This window comes from Varroa destructor, unplaced genomic scaffold, assembly GCF_002443255.2.
Source record: "Varroa destructor unplaced genomic scaffold, Vdes_3.0 BEIS01000003.1, whole genome shotgun sequence".
In the NCBI taxonomy this organism is placed as follows: domain Eukaryota; kingdom Metazoa; phylum Arthropoda; class Arachnida; order Mesostigmata; family Varroidae; genus Varroa; species Varroa destructor.
Genome location: NW_019211456.1, coordinates 20,901,331 through 20,908,380, shown reverse-complemented (window position 1 = coordinate 20,908,380; position 7,050 = coordinate 20,901,331). Strand labels below are relative to the sequence as shown.

Here is a 7,050-nt window from a genome sequence, read left to right as displayed (position 1 = left end):
TATATATAAATTCCGAGCCGTATAGCTGACGATCTAAATAGTCTAGACGAAACCCAAATCGGCAGATATTGAATTTCTGCACATCTACATTAGCCAACGCTTAGCGTGGTTGAGATAAAAGTAACTAACCTATTGTATATATTTTCTTCATTCTACTTTGACCCGATGAGTATTTACCCATCTAGATTCAACTGCATGGTTACCTTACACCGCACACACACTTTTATGACACAAGTCTCCAACGTACATATTTTTGAGGACAGGCAATTTGAAGTGCGGGATCATGGCTAGCTTTTTCATAAGCGTAACCCTTACTTTCAATCAAAATGTGCGCCATTGTAATCCATGACCTTCTGCCATTTGTATGCTATTCAAGCCTATGAAGTCTCGAAACGCAATTCAGAGATTGTTAGAATATTTGTATAAGTATTTCAGTATGACATAATAAAGGTGCACAGGTCGAAAAAGCGAGGTAAACATAGGTCCCATAATTGTGTGCGGCTACGAAACGTAATCGACGGAGTAACGAATAGCAGCAAAATGGATCTTGAACTCTACTCTGAAGCTATGCAGCCTGTCTTGAATCAGGTTACGTAACAGACGTAGAGCAACCTACAAGCCGTACTAATACGACAGTGAAAATTAGCGCGATACCATTTACTTAGCAGTTAGAAATTTTGCTCATCAAATTGTAGCTACATTACAATTTAGTCTTTAGAAATGATGAGGTCGCGACGATCGCTCTCGTCAACAGGTCACCTTTTGTAATCCAGGTAGTCCTTTTGGTGCATGGTGCCAGCGTTCGATATACTCAACATCAAGGCAGGAAACTTAGATACCCAAGCAAGAGCAGGGTTAGCAGTTTCAAAACAAGAAACCGCAGTCTTTCGAATAGTCAATGTCCATTTGCTTCGACAGGAAGCCTCGGAAACCGATTACGAACAAATAACTGAAACACTGAAATGAGTCTTCGGACATCTATTCACACGTTATCCTAGTGATATCCAATGCCGAAGTAACCGAGGTCAAAACCTGACATTCGATTACTATAGCGCGCAAATTAATTACAGATGTGAGACAGCTGACATTAAGGGTATAGAACTCGACAAATCTAAAATGTCTTCCGTGAGTGCTGTCTGGTCAAACCAAAATGCTGCTGACGTATGAACGCTTGTGATAAGACGTCGGGAAGAAAACTTTGAGATGACTCTTCAGCATCTAGAGCAGCTCACGAAAGCTTTAGAGGACATGGTAAAGGCCTGTACCGAGACCCGAGGTTGACCTTCACCAAAAAATAGGTAACAATGAAAAATCATTCCAAGATACGGTTGTTGGCTTTTAGGCTCAAGCGTATTTTCATGAATCAACACGAAGAACTCCCGGAAGACGCAACAAAGATCAACATAAGCAAACAAATTTGATCACAAATATTATAAACGCTACCATGCTTGCCAGCCTCAGGAACGCGTTGTGGTTTAGGGTCGGATCCAGGCATAGACACTCGTTTCGCGCTAGGAACCAGTCCTCTGATAAATGTTCCACCGTGATACCGGGCCTAAAACTTGAAACATAGACGTAGTATGATCGGGACCGGTAGTGAAAAACATCTAGGTACGATTCTGTCGATAGAACACGACAACTTTATTTTTAAGTTGTCGTGTTCTATCGACAGAATATCCAATCGAATTTGACCATTAAAAGTGAACGAACATGGAAAAAGCTTAGCCCCTCAAAATTACACTTCACTTATTTTGTATGCAGCAAATAGAGTTGCCCTAACACGTCGAACTTCAAACGTAAGTTTCGCACAATTTTTTCACGCAAAAAATTCGGCTCGAGTATCGCAAGACTACCGATTTACATAAAACTGACCTTTCGCCAAACATTACTCAAAAATAAATGGTACAGTGTAATACAGACGTTAACAAAGTACTATTTAAACATATTTCAGCTTTTCCTGTAACGTTAAAAAGCTATGTAACCCTAACTAGCATAGTGATGAAATACTGAATAATATGGATGCACTTTGTCTCGAAGAAAAAATATTCCATTTCCAGGTTTTAGAAACACTTCATAAAGGATAGCTAACTATTGTGAAAATGAAACAATTAGCGCGCTGGTACTTGTACTGGCTGGCTGGCTGGCTGGCTACCAATAACGTCGTAGAATGTGTTTATTATGTGCTAAAACAATAGAGAAGCCTACTGAGGCATAGACCTAAGAAACCGTGTAGGGGCATATCTATCGTTGCCGGTCTATTCAGTAGAATCTATTGCCTGTGGGCTATAGATACGCCCATTTATTAACGATCCGAAAAAGATCCCTGATTTTCAGAATATAGAAACAGACTGATACTTATTTCGATATTCAGTTTACGTCATTCAATTGTATCTGCAACGGCTTCAGCTTAGAGAAAAATACGCATAGACCCTTGTTTCACCTTGGAAGTAACAGCTGAGTCACTCACCTTCGGAAAGATTTTCAGAAAACGTCGTAGTTGAAACTTTCCTTCCTGTGGTGTTCCTGTAGCAATTACAGTGTCTCCACTAGTGTATTCGTAGAGTGCAAGGTTTATGCGAATAAGGAGAATACGGGTTCTCCTTGCCGCTTTAGTTCGAACATAAGACTTATATTAGGGAAATTTTCGGTTTTTCCAGGACTCACTACCACTTACCTGCTGACAGCCTGAGTGGCAATATTCGAGTACACGACATCGGTGTTACAATGCTCCTTGTTGCGATATATTGCATCGTTGTAAAGCAGCGACATACAAGCTTAAGATCTATCTCACTTCATACAGAGCGACTTTAGATCTCTATAATGCGGTTTCTACCTTTGAAGTGCTCTTGTATTTGCCAATAAGGCTATCAGTAGGCTATGAACTAATAGTAATAAAAACGAATAAGGGCCTCGACTAGACCAGTTGTCTATTATACCTCATTCAAAAGCGCAGAGCGCACCTAAATAGGGTACATAGCTTCACCGTGTAGTTTTTTTTCCGATAGCAATCGCTCTTAGTTACAGATGAGCCTAAAAATGAAACGCCTCTACAATGTCAGTATTAATACTGATATTTTTGCCGGGTGCCAAGTATAGTCGTGTGAAGCTCCGAATAAGTTCCGCCTGAGAGTTATTTTGAGGACTCGAGGAAGTTATACTAGCTTCTTCCTCATATGCTAGCGCATTACTGAAGTTAAACGGTGCATGATACACAATATTTAGCCCTTGCCACTCACCTTTATCAGGCAAATGCTTTATGAAATGAATTTGTTACTATACGGTGTTTAGTTCTATTCATATGTCCAGAGTGCAGGTCACTTCTACATACATACATACATACATATCGTAAATATATTAGCTGGTCAAAAGTCAAACAAATATTTTCTATATTTTGAAATAACAATATATTAAAATTATAATATTATAAAATAAACTGATGACTTCTGCCATTTTTCCAGTAATACGAAAACTCCACCACTCTAAAAGACAGCTTCTTGCAAAAATAAGACCATTAAGGAAGTTCTGCAGACACCGAGGCGATGGATTCGCTAAAACTTCATAGCCAGGTTTCCTCAACTAAAAATGAAACACAGTCAGCCATTATCATGGTAAAAAACAATCCTTTTCTATTTACCAGTTTCGGTCGATTGTTTTTAACTAATGGCTTGCTATGATCTTGCTAGTCGTTAACGGTCAAAGTCCGAACTAAGTCGGCCGGTAACAATTACAATGAATCAATACTAATATTCTATGCACGATTTTTTTTTCTAATTCGACCAGTTAAACTGGCGTTTTTGGTGTTAGTCTGGGCTCTGTCCTACCATGTCTCGGACGGATGTAATCATCCGTGATCAATTGCTCTAAAAGCATGGTAATTTTGACTTGATTTCGTTATATTTATGTGAAACTTCGTAGATGGAAATACGGTTCAGTGGGTTTGCGTCAATTTGTCGATTTTTTTTTTAACCAATTTTTCCACAAAGCTTAAAAACTGTCTAGTAGTGATATTTGGGTTTTTTTTTTTGGGGATATCACGGTGAGTCATGCTCAACTTTCTCAATGAATACATCAACTTTTTTCATAGCTGCTAGATAGCTACGGGAAGCATGTTTTACATCGAAAGTTCCAAAGTTTCTGGCTGGTTCTTTCGATAAGGCGTCTTGATTGTAAAGGGCACAAATTTTTTTGATGGGCCTACTTTTTACTTTGTTACTACCTTTATTCGTACTCTTATCATAATAAAATTGTAAAATATTTTTATGCCCGAATAAAGGTATTCGAACAAATACGACGTAACCTTTATGACCTGAGATGGAATCATCCACCTAGAAAAATACCACCCATATATATATATTGTAGGATACAATAGGATATATATCCTATTGTATCCTACGGTACATTATCATAACGTGAAACTAGTGCGCGGCCATTCCTAAATTCATTTACACGATTTGATGAAATTGTATTCACAAGTAGGCTAAAGTCGAGTGTTAGTCAAACGGCGCTCAGTCGAGAAAAAAAAAACTGAATAGAGTTTATCTTATTCATATGGCAGTGTGATGGTTTGGAAGGCCAACTGTATGGAGACACAGCACCGTGCTTTGTTAATGTGGGGCCATCCCACTTCTCCGTAAATAGGTGGGCATTTGGAACGGCCAAAGCAGTTGAAGTTGAGCACCGATCTGTTGCTCAGCTTCCACTTAAACACGGCAGATTAACAGCTCTACAGCTTGAACAAGCAACGACTCTGCATTGATTCCAACTTACAGTTTCTACATATTAGTCAGGTCTATGAGATGCCTATGAATCTGTGAGTTGTTAGGACGACAAGTGACGACCGACAACCGATGAGTCACTGTCGAGTAAACCACTCTTCGTTAACAAGATGGCCTTCAGGTAAATGTGCATATTTGACTAAACCTGTAGTGTTCGTAGTAATCCTCGAATACTGAGAATCAAGGTTATGATGTTTGATAACGGTAGCGTTATCGTGCTATGCATGACGAATAGCACGAACTTACTATATATAGTGCGCAGTATGCCCAGTTGTGGGCCTACTGATACGTGCTGCCCGGCAGGATGCTGGATGGCTTCATTTATTTTCGATCAATACAAACGTTAGTTAGTTTGAGGCCTACCGTTATCTGAATACATTACGATCTGATTTGGTAGAGTGGTCACTCCCTTGTTGATGAGAAAGATGTCTGAGATTTATAAGTTTTTGTTGTTGTTGTTGTTGTTGTTGTTTCCTCCAGAGATGGGGTACTGGTCACAGAAAGCCGAAGGTAGGTAGTAGGAAAAAAAAAAACAAAAAAAAACTGTTTTCTTTTCGCCATACGAGAAATTCAATACAATATCCCTGCCGTTTTGTGTTCTTGTGTGAGATCTGAACATAACATAACGTAAACCGAAGGCCTTTCAGACCCGTTAGCTACAACGGCCAGCTGAAACAACGAGTTATAATCGTTCAGGTGTGAATGTAGCATGACTTGCGGTAAATTGATCGTGATACTTATCCGATCCGATTATGAATCTGCTCGAAATAGTTTGGGTTCATTCATTTCACAGAGCGCTGTCTAGACTAAAAAGATCACAGATTTTTTCTAACTGGCGTACTAAGTCTTTATTTGCTACTCTGATTTGCTATCTATACGTGACGATGATGAAAAATGGTGTTTGTGCAATAGCTGTACATGAGCTACATCATACGTGTCGGTATACCTCAAAAAAAAAAAGATTTCTTCTAACGATTTCCTGAAAATTTCTTTTGACATCTTCAGACCGATTGCACACACACAGTGTACGTAACTAACATGTTTATGACCTTCGATACATCAAATATAGTGTACCCATACGTACTAAATATTTATAGCATGGAAAGCAATAACGATTTTTATATGCTCTCAAGCAATTATAGCTCGGGTGACCCTACTTGTTTAATGTCGTCAACCCGCTAATAAAGGCGTGAATCGAGGCGGTTCTCGTGTAGTAAGCACAAGATGAATGTTACAGGAATTGCTAAATATACGTCTCGCCTATCGTGGTGGTGGTGGTGGTGGTGGTGGTGGTGGTGGTGGTGTTGTTGTTGACGAGAGATGTAGATTTTGTCTTTGTTCCTTCTATGGAAATGCCGGTAGTAAACCAGCATGTCTCGGGGTGCCTTCGCGATCAGTGAGAGGAATACGTATGCGGCTGCAATAACGCTGACGCGTCAAAGGCCTAAAAATAGTTCGGTCATCGGACAAGTGTATTCAACGTAAAGATTCAAAGCGGCAAATTGAAAGAATAATTGATGAGAATTATGTTCCTAACCTAAAATAATGAAGATTTTTTCTGTTTGTAGTTAAACACTTAATCTGATCTCAGTTTTATTTTCGACCAATTTGTCACAATCATTGTGCCGAGCCAATTGGCATTATTGAGCATCACTACCGGCTAGCGATTCGTATGAAAATAGAAATTGCTTCTTAATTTTAATACAGTATATTTTCTCTTATATCTAATATATAAAATAGATTTTCTCATTTGCGAATGTATGACTCAAGATGCCACACGAACGGGGCGTCTTTTCCGCTCACAGACAAAGTATCTGCGTAAATACGTACACATATAGACAATAACTGGTAACTAAACCGCTGTAGATCACCCGACCCGGCTTCATGTACTGTCGAATTCTTTATTGAAAGGGTTCGGTAGCATGTTGCAGTGATGTCTTTGTGATTACGTAGCTAGCTAGCTAGCTAGCTAGCTAGCTGAACCGGCAACATGGCCGGGTCGTAACAGCTTGCAGATGCTCTTAAGCTGGCTCCTCTGTCTGCTTGAACCCTCTGAAGTATCATAGTGACCATTCGTACCGCACAGCCCTTCCACTGATTCGATAAGTGTCAACAACTATGACAACGTCAACATCAGCGACAATTTTCCACGTCCGCACCCAACGCGGGACAGGTAGAAACTGTTGTACGTCTATAGGTTATTCTCGACAGACGCCATGATGCTTGAAGTAGAAGTAGACTATACTGAATCAAGTAAGAGGCCATTATTGATTAT

At 39.6% G+C, this 7,050-nt stretch overlaps 1 long non-coding RNA gene across 1 annotated transcript in view; it reads left to right on the top strand.

The window, feature by feature from the left end:
* LOC111247544 (uncharacterized) overlaps positions 1–2,774 on the top strand; it is an 8,970-nt gene extending 6,196 nt beyond the window's left edge. Inside the window, exon 3 of the long non-coding RNA XR_002672154.2 lies at positions 2,658–2,774. This is a non-coding gene — a long non-coding RNA (uncharacterized LOC111247544). The remainder of the gene's footprint in view (positions 1–2,657) is intronic.
* Positions 2,775–7,050: the final 4,276 nt, after the last annotated feature.